The 13,977-nt window shown below is 42.1% G+C and overlaps 1 long non-coding RNA gene across 3 annotated transcripts in view; it reads right to left on the bottom strand.

Annotated features, from left to right (window-relative positions):
- The window catches only part of LOC141755798 (uncharacterized), a 32,766-nt gene that overhangs the window by 3,949 nt on the left and 14,840 nt on the right, over nt 1-13,977 (bottom strand). Inside the window, exon 1 of one of the 3 annotated variants that reach the window (XR_012591337.1) lies at nt 1,580-2,365. The exons of the other annotated variants lie outside the window; for them this stretch is intronic. This is a non-coding gene — a long non-coding RNA (uncharacterized LOC141755798). Of the gene's footprint in view, nt 1-1,579; nt 2,366-13,977 lie in introns of those variants that run through there. 3 annotated transcript variants of the gene reach the window in all.

Below are 13,977 nucleotides of genomic sequence, written 5' to 3' on the forward strand. Positions count from 1 at the left end.
AGTAAAGAAACAGAAAATATTCACATTTAAGAAGCTGGAATCTCAGAATTTTGACTTTTTTTTCTTAAATAACAGATTAATCGATTATAAAAATAGTTGCCGATTAATTTAATAGTTGACAACTAATTAATCGATTAATTGATTAATTGATTAATCGTCGCAGCTCTACATAGTATAGAGTAACTTTACATAAGTAACTTTAAAAACTAGAATACTATGTACGAGGGGTGTCACGACATACCGGTATGGACGATAACCGTGATATTTATTCATGTTAAAAATACACATATGATCATGTTGTGTAAATAATCCATTGATTCTTAAATCACGCTTTTATACTGTTATGGTTACAGACTCTGTAGTGAAAATCTGATATCATGACAGGCCTACTATATACACTATGAACATCTACAATACATAAAATTAAGCATGAAAAAACACTAAATACTTTATATCAGAGGAGCCCAAACTTTTTCCCTTGGAGGGCCAAAACTGAAACTTTATGGTGGGACACGGGCAAAAAGAAAACACCTATTGTATTGTATTGTATTGTTAAGATGCAAAATGGTACAAGGATCCCAAGTTCCCTTAATTGAAATGTCTTTTGTCCTTGTACCACTGTCTCTGCCTCGCCATTTTTTTCCTACCTCGCTTGCGCCAAACTGACTTCCTGCGCAAAGTGTCAGTCTGCCTGCCGTGCTCAGATTTTGAAATATAATTAATAATTAGGGATCCTAAAGAGCGGTTTTACCTCACAAAAATATTACAGCATAAACAGTGATTTATTTATTTTTCTCTAGAAAGGCCAAATCAAACCTTATGGCAGGCCAACTTTGGCCCGCTGGCCCCACTTTGGACAACTTGCTATATATGCAAACGTATTTTGATACAAAAATAGTCAAATAAAGTTAGGAGACAAGGAAGTTACCATGAAAAAATGAGCAGATTGTTTTCCTGTTTTACTACAACTTGGTCGATAGATCAAAAAGAGTCGAATGTCCCTGAGTTTTTGTGGCAGATATTGAAGTTAATAAGACAAAATACAATTATTATTATTATGTGAGAATGAACCAAAACAGTAAAGAAAAAAAGAGAGTATAATGAGCCAAAAGCTGTTAAAATGTTCCGCTGGGTGATAACTCTCTGTGCGTTTGTCACTACAAGCAACACCTTTTACATTACACGCAGTCATTTGATCCGTTGTTAATATAAAAATATTGACTTTAATTTAGGAACTGTACACCGAGCACTGCCTTCAGTAAGATGTCAAATACGGCTCGACTCCAAAGACATGACGTAAATGGGGCGTTGATTTTGTTGACCCATAACATTTTTGTGGGATGGCTCACATTCAAATGAGGTTTAAATTCCAGGTCACACACCTGCTATAAATGCCTGAATATGAAGTTATTTTTGGTGTGGTAACTTAAAGCGTTCTGCTTGTCACCGCCCTTTTCAGATCTTTATTTTACTTTCCAGTGACGCCACAAGGTCAGCAGGTTCTCTCAGGTTTGTAGAGTGATGCACAGACTGTAACAGAACTATACCGGGATAATTAGACTTGAGATGACACATTTACCTGTCACACCCTCCGTTCTCCTCTGACGCGATCTAAACGAGGCATCTGCGGGACGTCGTCCAGGGTGAGTATATTCGGGGAGTGTTGGGACACGTACAAAGGGCAGTGATGGCATGGCCGGCATGCTTCGGCGGATTTCATGAGCGTCAGCTGGCGATGGCATCAGATGGTGTAATAACATGACAGAGGTCAATCCTCGCAGTGGAGACACATGATGAAGATTAGAGCAGTGGCCTAATGGGGTGGGGTGAGTTTGTGAGGTGGTTTATGTGCATCTGTGCGCTGCCGTAAATTGTAAATAAGGTTTGTGAGACATTATTTATAAGGGACTTGTGTTATTGAGGCCCTTTAACATACCATGGAGGGAGAAAAGTACACTTCAGGGGGCCTATTTTGTCTTTATTAGATATAGCCAACAGTAGAGAGATGACAGGGAATGAGGGATGACATGCAACAAAGGTCCCCGGCCAGATGGGAACAGGTACGCAGCGGCTCATAGTCGGCACCCAAACAGCCGGAAAAGTAAATTTTTATATAAAAAAAAAAAAAAAGTTTATTGATTAGATGTTTATTTGTGATCCTGTCACTGAATGTTTTAAAGCAAATGTGACAACGCACTGTGTGGAGGACTCAGAAGAGACATTAAAGGGTCAGTTCACCCAAATTTGAAATTAGAATTTACTAGGGATTACTCTCTGACTAATCTAAATCTGTCCCTGGATTATCCAGAGTGACGGACCGGGTGACACACCACGTTCACATTCCAACTCGTCACATATTGCCAATTTGTCATGCTCCTTGAGGTCACTATATGTTCGTCATCAAAACCACTATAGTTAGGTTAGGAAAGGAATACATGGTTGGGCTTAAAACTACTACTGTGCAGTGAAAATGACACTGAACATTGTGAACATGGGACATGAACAGAGGTCTCCTGGATGAAAGTCTTGTGTTTGTTGGACCCATCCACCTCCCCTCACGGGAGCCCTATGTGTCTCCTTCGCGCTTTAAACTATGTCACAGGTTTACTGGTGCCGCGGAGGGGTTTACATTGTAGTTAATGGAAAACCTGGTGGTAAGGGATGCCTCGTGCAGCGGGATCGAGCGCAGATGGTCATGACAAAGCGTCGGTATTTGACGCCCTGGGCTGTAACTAAAGTTGATAAAGTCATATAGCTTCAGCAAATGTCACCAAAATGAGAAAAAAGGCCAGGCGTTGTCAGGCACTTTTCCGCTCTGAGTTGAAAAGGAAAAACGCTTCACTCTCATTGAAAACAAATACAAAAAGCTGCCCCAGGCTGTTGAAAGCGCTCTGTCTGATCGGGTCCTAATAATGACACTATATCTGGACTGAGATGTTTCTGCTGAATCTTTCAAATGTCATTTTTTCTCTAGTTTATGCACCAAAAACAAAATATCATTGACCTCTATTGTATCGTGGTGGAGGCAGAAATCTCAGAGACTGATTACTCAAAACCAAATGGCTAAATACCATTCAGATGCAGCAACATTGTCAATCAGCATTTTCTGTGAGAGCATCAAACCTTATTATATTATATTCTACCTATGTAATAAATGTAAATAAGGAACTACACTGCATGCAATATCTTTTAAAACAAAAACATTTAAGTTATGGTTAAAATCTACTCAGATGCACTCATGAATGATCTGGCGTTTTTACAGATTGATTGATTTAGTTATTAGCTGTTGAGCTAACCCTGGCATGTTTTTACATTGATGTTATTAAAATTTGAATGCGCGTTGTCTCCTGTCCTGTAAAGAAAGAGAAACAACAAACCAGAGGCAAGAGAGATGATGTGTTTTAACATTTGGTATCGTTTACATGGATTATATAGCCTACTTTAGATTCTAATATGTGCAAATCGACATGCAAAACAACATAGAAACCGAATCACATTTCTGTCAACATAAAAACACTGATTATAATCCTATCCACACTAACTGAGGCAAATTAATTGTCATTGAAGTAGGCTTTATTTTCTGTCGGTTTTAAAAAGGCATGAAAGACGGAGAGCGCAGACAAACATCCACTCATGCTTCCCTTGATTTCCTGCACTCACTCACACACACACGCCTGCATGCACATGCACAAAAACAAACACGCTCCCCTTCACCACATTCAACCTCGCCGAGAACAGAGGGGGGAGGGGCGAAGAGAGGATGATGTCACCTCTGTAGACAGCAGCTTAGCCGAGGCTTGAGATAATGGTGACATTTCAGGGAAGGTGATGTCATTCTTCCACTGCTACCTCCCCCCTCCTCCCTTTCTTTCCCCTATACTGTCCTTCCTCCCTCTCTCCTCATCCTCATCATCATCAGTGCAGGTGGCCGGCCAAAGCTCTTTTGAATCGCGGCGCAGAAGAATTAGCTTTTGAATAGGCACTGAGCACGCAGGCAATGTGAACCCAGCCCCCCGTGCTGTGCTCATATGTGAGACTCTTAATGTGTGTGGGTGTGATGTGGGTGTCATGTGTTTGGATGTGGGTGGTATGTGTTTTAATATGTGGGTGTATATGGCTGTGCTTTCTCTCGCCACTGTTTTAACTGGCGTTTTTATGTTGTTAAAGCATTTGTGCGCATCACTTTCAGCATGTGTACGGCCTGCATGTCTATGTACATTTCTGCCCTCCGTCCCAGTTGCCCACTGAGACCAATCAAGCAGAGAGCTGCCAGGCTGCAGGGCTGGTTGGCACCGAGTCCCTCGCTGAGCGCCTCACCCTGAGGATCTGCTCATTTAAGGTTTCCCTGACTTCACACAAACCCTATTTCTGTCCAGAAATGCAGTATATTATGTATTATAGTCAGGCTTAAGTGTTTCTATCCGCTCCTCAGCCTTATGCTGGCTGTGAAAATGTGCATGCTGTGGGGGGATTCAAAGAGGATTGAAGACACGTGTGAAAAACCATAATACACCTTCTATATGGTATATACAGTAAAGGCAACTTCCCAGAAAGTTTAATCCGAAGACCGTGCATTTGCATATTATGGAGATTTGGTTTAACCTACTTCAGCACACTGGGCTGATTGCCACAGATAGTGATGCTTCAAAGCCCAAAGGCTGTTGTACCTCTAGTCTCACCGCTGAGCTGGAGGCTGCTCACCGGTAGCAGTATTTTTATCCCTGAAAAACTCACTAGTGTGCTGCACTTTCACTCTGCCAAGTTCTGGTACGCCGTCTTTCTTCCCCTGTCGAGAGGACTCAAAAGCAGCGTGTGTGAGCTGTAAACAAGTTCCCACCCCCCACCCACACCGCCACACACACACACACACTCAGGCTGTATCTGGGCAAAAAGAGCTTTCTGAAACCATAAGCATCTGTCTTATCATATGATTGTTTTTTCATATGTCACACACTTGAATCACGAGGGCACAGAAGGCTTCCCTTCACACCTAGAGGAAGTCGACCAGAAACCAGAGCACATGTTGCAACCGTGGAAAGAACAACTGTCCACACGAATGTGTGCAGAATATGAACATGAGCAATAACAAGGCAGCATGGCAGCTAAACACAGCGGAAATGTAACACATGGCACGCTGTTATTCACTCCGAGCAACGCACAAACTGTCGCTGTGAAAAATCAGGATGTAGCAGTGTTTTTTTAATTCTGTAGCTGTTATTCCTTTTAGGTGTACCAATTTAAAGGAACAGTGTGTAACATTTCAGGGGATGTATTAGCAGAAATGGAATAAAATATTCATAACTATGTTTTCATTAGTGTATAATCACCTGAAACTAAGAATTGTTGTGTTTTCGTTACCTTAGAATGAGTCCTTCATATCTACATAGGGAGCGGGTCCTCTTCACGGAGTCTACCATGTTGCTCCACCATGTTTCTACAGTAGCCCAGACAAACACTGGTTCTAGAGAGAGCCTTTAATGTTTTAATGTTACCTGAAGGCCATCGTAGTTCTCCGACACATTTGAGAAACTGCGGTGACGTGAGCTGCAGAGTGCAAAACCATGGTACTGCCAGCCACCATCTGACTTCCATTGCTCCTAAGGTAGTGTTATTATAGTAAAGCCGTATACACAACATCAGCGGTAAAATCGCTAATGCCATTGTTTTCCTATGAGGACAACGGTGCTGCCTGGCTAGGCAGAAGCGCTACCCTTGGCGTGGCACACTGCTCAAAATCGCCACCGAGCGCTGAGCTCAAAGTTCCAATTATTTCAACTTTGACCTCGTTGTCTCTGACCTTCAAAGAGCAACCAATGAGAACAGCTGTTGTTGTTGCCCATAAACAGTGAATGGCGTTCCTTGCGCTCATTTTATATTAATATTTTACATATTAGACATTTTACCTGCTGCTTCTACAAAGCTCCACGCCCTACCTTGCGGTGAGTGGATAGCAAATAATAATGTGAAGACAGATTAAGGATGGCCTCTAAGCGAGGCTTACGACGTTACCACGGCAGTTCCCGCAGTCTTGGAAAGGGAGGAGTGAGCGGAGGGGTACTCAGTTGGTTGCAATCTACAACCACACCTCTAGATGCCAACAAATCCTACACACTGCACCTTTAAGACTGGATACGTTCAACATCAGCACGTTTTTAATTAAAGTTATAGTAAACATTTGACTTTAATACGGAATATCTCTGGGAATATTAACATGCTTTTAATGTATTTTAAAGAAAACATGTTGTAAAATAAAATATGTTACATAACATAGTGATATAATGATGAAGAAAACATGGAGTGCTGCACTGGGTCAGGAAACTCAGTGTTGGAAATGTTGAAGTAAAAAAGATGATATAGTGATATTAGGTTTTAGCCAATGACTAAATGTTAAACAACAAGGCTGCAGGATTTCTTTACAGCAGACTGTTATTTTCAGTTTTTAATGGATACATGCTTACGTGATGTGTCAAAAGGCTCAAGTGTGTTCAGTTAAATCATGTTTGGCAAATCAAACACACCCACTCTCACTCATGCGTTATTTTCTCATCTCATTTGACCTGGTTTTAAGATTTCTCACCACTATAGAGAGAGCTGCACCTGTACATAGCGAGAGATACAAGTCAATTACCGAATGATGACATGCCATGTGATGTTTACATGCTAGCTAGTCATGTCGACCGATGAAAAGGCTTTCCATCTTCAAGCTGATCGCTAAAAAAAGGTGAAAATATTTACTGTATCTGAGTGAAAGGAAGTTGATTTTACCAAGTGCTGACAGAATGTGAGGGTTAAAACCATTCAGCATGAAGAGCTAAGAGGTTGCTGATGTGCGTGCAACAGCTTTTTTTTTTATATTACGAGTACTTCCACCTCATTGTGTCTCCCCGGGGAGCCTTTTTCAATCCTGCGATGCAAAGTTAAGTTGATATACATCATTTTCACTTTGATTGCCTCACCTGATGTGTGAAAATTGTGTTGGGGACCAACGGGATGGAGCATCAATTATTGAAACTTTAATATACTGTGTGCGCTCTTGAGGTATGGACGATAAATCATTCATATCTCGGTGGCTTTTGACATATAGAGACTTACATTTTATGGGCCTTGAACCTCGTCTGTCACACACACACACGCACACTCACATTTGACCGAGGAAATGAAAGATATATGATGGGAAGTTGTTTTAATTTGCCAAAACAACAAACAGGTGCACTTGCACATGAATTACCAAGCGCCCCCTGTTTGGTAAACATACACTCAGATGTAATGACAGATGGCATTCTCAATCCAGGAACATTCATCTGTGATACACTAGTAATCATGAGCCAAGGGTCCCCCAGGACGCCGTGCTGTCAGGCTGATGGACTCATTAGACACGCATCAATGTCTGTACAGGAGTGGGCCTGTTTCTATCACCCCTGGGCTGTTTGTGACACAGTTTCTCCTCGCTGGATGGATAGTAGAAACACTAATTAAGATGTAGAGACATTCTCCGGCACCTGAAGTGTCACTGAGGTACCTACAGTAATACTAAATGCTCTCAGGGTTCCTGTGCTTAGGTCCTCATTAATAAGTTGCAGCGCAGGTATGGAGCTGCTGGGGAAACGTTCTCAGGAACAGAAACAAATTGGTACCGCTCTCTAATAACTATTGGCTTTATTAAATCATTTATTCATGTTTTTTAGATCAGCAATAAGACATTCAACAGATTCTCCTCCTCTTTTTCATTGGCCCTTTAATTCACCTTGAGTGAGGTGATCATTAACAAAGGGCCTTGAGTTTCTAGCCATATAATAAGTCATCAGGGCAGGCCTGCAGTTGTAAATGTTTTTACTGTCAATAAATAAATAAAAAGATTTTGGTTGAGTTGCTTAAGTGGTCAAACATTCAGTTCATTTCTAAAAATACAAAGCAAGTTATGCAAGAGGGGGATATACACAAGTCAAATGGATTTTTTTTTACAATCTGGCAACCCAAACACTTTTTTTACAGTAGTTTTTGGGGTATTTGTGCCTTTTTGGGGGATAGTGACATTGACAAGATGACAGCAAATGAGGGGAGAGAGAGGAGGGATAACATGCAACAACGGTCTTTTACATGCGCGACATTTTAATGTGCTATCTTGAGCTAATTGCGGGCTCCCGTTCATTCCTATGAGAGTTGCTCAGTGGCGCATGAAGCCAAAATGGCTCGCCTGCCCGAGTGATAAAGTACCCGGATCATCCGCCAATCTTCCGCAGTCATTGGGCCCTTAGAGCAGGCGCAGTAGCGTTTCCTTTAACCCCGCCTCCCAGCCCTCATTCACATGAACGGAGGAAGGGAAATAACTCTGGATTCAGCTATTAGTGCATTTTACAACTTTTAGGACCTAATGATTTAAATAAGGGCTATTCAAGTGTTCATACTGGGAAGTTGATTTACCTGAGTTACAGATGTCTGTTTCCTAATGTAAGTCTATGGGAAAAAGTACTTTTGGGCCCAAAGGCATCCCGTGATGGACATGGAAATTATAATTCCACCTTTAACTAAGCTAACTGGTTGCTGGCAGTAGCTTCATATTTATCGTACAGATGTGAGTGGTATCACTCTTCTCATTTAACTCTTGGCAAAAAAAGCGAAAAAGTATATTTCCCTAAATGTGAAACTATTCCTTTGACTCAAGATCCACTTATTTGAGGTGGATTTCCCACATCTTTCCAGTCATCAAAAGCTAGTTAGCAGACCTTGAGTTAAGATTATTTTGTCAAACTACTGTTCCCAAGTTCAAGAATGAACTACATTCAAAACTGTTTTGATTAAACATTTCTGGTATACTCTGATTGGTAAGACATTAGTGGCTTAGCTGTAGTAGTTAAAATTGAATTAGAGTCTGTTCTGATCTGATTTAATCAAAAATAGTGTCAAACTAACAAGGTTGCAGAGCCAGCATATTAGCAGGCTGTCGTCATACTCATTCCTGAGGTGGATTTCCCCTCATCAGGCTGACAACATGCAACAGGAATGTTGTGGTGCCTTGTTTTCGGCCCTTTGCATCTCTGACGCTCTTTGATGGCCATCTGGGGCCGTGGACTTTCCTGTGAACCCTCCCGACAGTGCACACGGGTGATGTTTATGAACTGCAGGTGGCTCCTGAGGGGTCACAGAGGCCCCAGAGGGAGACCACAGAAGAGCTGCTTATGGGATGACATCACTTAATCCTAACATGTCGACGCCTCGGTCACCACAGGAGCAGGAGCGGAGGCTGTGCACTGCAATGTGCGTGGGAGGTGATCCTGATGTCATTGTTTGCCTCCGCTGCCGCCCCAAAGACCTGTCCACCCACCTAAAAGAGGGGCGAAAGTTTTTGCAGCTATTTTTGTCCACCTGCGCGCCTCTCCCTCGACTTTCTACTGAGCAAACATTCACTTCCTCTGCTAAATCAGTGCGAGAGCTTCAAAGCAATTGCTCTAAAAAAAAAATCCCAGTCTGACAACATGTAGGGTTTTTCAGGGAAAAGAAGTCAGCTTGTGGATGTTGTGGTCGTCTTTTAAGTTCAGTCTGGTTAGATGAGGTTCACTTCTGGGAATGTAGCTGCCCTGAAAGAGCTGTAAGACTAAAAATATAAAACCAATGCTAAAAATAACCCCACAAGATCACTTTGAAACTATAGTCAAGAAATGAGAAGGATTATGAATGAACTATTTTTGGGGTTTGCTAATGAACGCTACAAGAAAAGCTGACTTGTTGGTTAAAGATGGCAGACATCATCTGTTTTAATGAGGTACTTATAGCAGGTACTGTAATTAGCCCCTGAAAGTGCAAGACATTTTCTCACTTCCTTACAAGAATGTGTGATGGAAATGAAAAGAACATTTATTGTCATTACCTCTGTTGTATGATGATGACTCGCTATAGATAGAAGTAATGACGGTGTACACTTGTGCTTACATCTGCTCAATATGAGGGATCAAAAGTTGTTTGGTCAACCCGTTCTCACTCCCAACTAGTCAAATACCACCGTTTGGTCAGTGCCCCTCAGCATTGGAAACCGACGCACGCAAGTACTCTTTAGCCACAGTATGTGACGAACTGTCCTTTTATCTAACTCCAATGTAAACCAACCTGCGGCGTTATTCAAAAGTCAGAGCAACTGACTTAGTATTAATAGCGTGAGAGTCCACTAAGGGCGGGCGTAAGGGTCAAACAAACACAGGACTTTCAACCAGGAGACCAGTGTTCGTGTCCCATGTGAAACTAAAAGTAACGTTGACTTATTCTGTCATGTCAGTCGTTAGTCACGTGACTCGCCTGTATCGTCAGTCCCGTGAGTCACGTGAGTCGCTAGTCAATGAAGTTAACGTCAACCACGACCGTTTCCTATCCCTACCTAAGTGGTTGTGTTGCCTAAACCTAACTTTTTTTTAATTTAATTTTATTAATTTGAAAGAACACTATGCATGTATTGGGTGTATATTGACACGCCGTTCCTGGTCTGTCGAAAAGTAACGCAAAAGGGGTACCCCGTGCGTCGGTCTCCGATGCCGAAGGGCACTGACCAAGTGGCGCTATTTGACGAGTTGGGAGTGAGACTGTGTTGGTTTGGTTGTCCATTTTTGCAGATTTGTGAGAAACTAGATGGGGCCCAGGGTTTCTGATCTCATCCTACGCCAGAGGGGACAGTCACACAAAGAAGGTCAAAGGTCATATGACGTGACCTCAGCGCTCCAAATCCTTCTTCATTAGTTAAACCATACTTGTGTACTTAAGTCGTGGACTTACACGCATCAAAGGAGGCTAAATGGACAGCAGGATCTTATATTCAGAAAGAGGTTTCGTGATAAACTACTTACTGCAACGGTGACCCATGTTTGTTTAATTCTCTATGAAACATTTTACTGGTTTTACTGCAGCTCAGTAACAGCAAGCATCATCTGGATGGCTGTACATCCCTCCATGGCAACAAGCGAACCTCAGCTTTGCGTAAAAGACACTGTAATTAAGTGATGGTGTCATCCGTAACATAACCCTTTTCATGGGTTTGTTTACACGACTTCTTTTGATCCCACACCAGTTGTGCTGCCAGACGTGGCGGCGGTGCTTGTAGGGAGGGGCAGGGCACATGCTTATTCAGAGACACTCAGGAGACAAACAACGAACAAAACCATTCACGGAACAGTATGCAAAATGAGCCATGAAGGTTGCAGTGTGAATGCTATACTGAAACCAAGCGAGTGTAATGCTGTTTTTTCGGTGTTAATGTGGCGTGTGGCATGAACCGGCTTGATGTGGATAAGAGACAAAATGGCTCTCGGGTGTTATTTATTTTATGACATGCATAGAATGTATTCATGACATCCAACTCATGATGTTATGTTCTGTAGGACACAGCTCTGACATACGCATAAATGCCATTTTGCAGCCACTTTTCCTTGGCAGCCACTTTGCATGAAAATGTGTATGAATAACATGCGCAAAGCATTTAGCGTGCAATACGAATGCCTTCTTGCTTTTAGCGTGTCATTTGTACACCATGTAATCTATTCTGACTGCAATGTAAACGCATCCGTGTAAACATGCCACGCTCAGAGGTAGTGACGTAGAATGAAGAGCGAGAAAGACTGCTTAAGTGGGGCGGGTGGGGAGGTGGATGGGTCCAACAAACACAGGATTTTTAACCAGAAAAAAAGGTTGCCATTGGACATTTCTGCAAACCACGGATACGTTGAATGGCGACGTTTCTGAACCAGTAGTGTTGATGCGTGCCGTACAAAATACACGTGATAAGCGGCATACAGATGACACGTGAATAGCCTAAAATGCGTCCTAATGACATGCTGAATGTCTGTGTAATGTGCTATTTATACGCCTGTCTGTTATACCAGGTTGTCTTATAGATACAGTAATGGGTAGGAAGATCAGTTCAACAGTTCACACTCTCTTACTGTATCTTCACTTTTGCCTAATTTCTGAGGATGTAAAAGCAACCATGCATTATGTTGTTTTTGTGAAATTTGAATCTTAATGATAACATTGAGGGACATAGAAAGTCCCCAAAACTCCTTTTTTTTCTAATGGCAACCACATAGGAAATGAGGTCATCTCCTCTGCCGAGTCACTATACCGGCTACTGAACACATGACATCATTGTGGGTTTGGTTACGCTTGGTTCCCCTTTGGTGTGTGTTTGAGATAATTAGGTCTTTGTGATGTCACTAAGGTCATGGACAAACTGAAATACAGGGACAAAAAACTCCTCAATATATGTTTAATGTATTCTAAATTATGATATGATGACTTATTGATGCTCCTGTGACTGTTTATTCACAGCTGTATCTCTGCGTTCAATGGCAAATGCCTGTTAAACAATCACAGGTAGCTATCTAGTTTTTCCGTATGTGACTCATATTGTTCTTGTAATCTTTTGTCTGCTGGAAAAAAAACTTTCTCCATCACAGTTTTTGCTTCAGAGACAGCTCTACCCATATCCCAGTCCTTGTAGCACACAAGACACAGTGAAATGTATTTCCAGAGCTGTTCGCTGTGTCCTTAATGCACCCAGATCTGTGCTTCCATTCCTTCACTGCTAAAAAGCGGAGGCAGTCATGCTGACAGTCGCCTCTCTTCAAAGCCTCTTTAATGGCACGTCAATTCCTGCTTCCCCTGGGATGCTGACTGAGGGAAGATGAGGAGGCTGACTGTGACTGCTGGCGATGGAGGACCAGCCAGCTGCAGCTCGTATCCACTATGCCAAAATCTACTCATCCTCTCTCAAGTAGGCAGAGACATATTCGCCTTTCTGAACTCCTGGATTTAAGGCATAGCTGTGAGCTGTCACAATGCTGTCTGAGTGTGTGTGAGCGCTCCTGGATGATCGTTTGATCCGCACAAAAATGCTCTGGGCACAAGACAATGTCTCCAGCCATTATACTGCTAGTTAGGTGTCTATCTGGTATATTCTATTATTAACTAGGCAGAGGGGAAATCTCTCACAATTAAAAAATATCTGCCATGGGAACATCTTCATAAATATTTAATGCCATTCCTTGAAAATCCAAAGACAGGTCCTGAACACAGCTCATCATCATCATATTTTATGCTCAAGCTTTGAACAAGTGGCGTCCTCTTTTGACTACATTGATCTTTAGCTTTTATTAATGTATGTCCCCCCACTCTGTGTCTCTCAGATATGGCATGGCCTGAGGTGAAGTAGCCAAACTAGCGGTGTTGACCACTTTGGTCCAGACTGAAACGTCTTCAAAACATTGTGAGGTTTGGTACATTCATTCAGGATGAATTGTAATGACTTTGGTGATCCCTTAAAGTCCAACTAAAATTAAATTGCATTTTTGTGTTATTCAGCATACATATCTGCATTGTAAATTGTATGTGTTGTGTTCTCCTTTAAGAAAAAAATCATAAACCAAAAGGGGAAATTAACCCAAAATCCGACTACAGTATAGCGGTACTATAGTGGTGAAAAATAACACATGTATAACTTAAATTTTTATAGTTCGGTGTTCATCGTTTCAATCGCAACTACTGCAGCTTCCTCACTTGCCATTTTCACAAGTTTGAAATAGGGTTGTGTCTAGAAGGTAACTCGTAAACTGCAGGAATCTGAAAATACTTTGGTTTTAAGCTGGGGACACACCAAGCCGACACCAAAGAACTAGCAGCGATGAAGGCCACAAGCTGGGTCGCCTCACATCACCTTTGTTTTGGCCAACAAGTTGCACTCGAACACAACGCAAAGACTACAGCCGACGGACAGTTAGCACGGACGTTCTGCGAGGAAATAACTCTCCACACCAGCAGGCGGCGGTAGCCTGTATTCGTCATTCAAAAATGGAAACCGGAAGACCGAGGACGGCGGATATATAAGCCATTGTTATGATACGTACATGAAACAAAGTGGCGTTTGCCGGCCATTTTCACACCACTCTCGCTCACTACTTAGCTTCATTCCAGATGACCATGTCGTTGTGAAAATATCCGTGT

The sequence above is a fragment of the Sebastes fasciatus genome, chromosome 18 (genome assembly GCF_043250625.1).
Source record: "Sebastes fasciatus isolate fSebFas1 chromosome 18, fSebFas1.pri, whole genome shotgun sequence".
In the NCBI taxonomy this organism is placed as follows: domain Eukaryota; kingdom Metazoa; phylum Chordata; class Actinopteri; order Perciformes; family Sebastidae; genus Sebastes; species Sebastes fasciatus.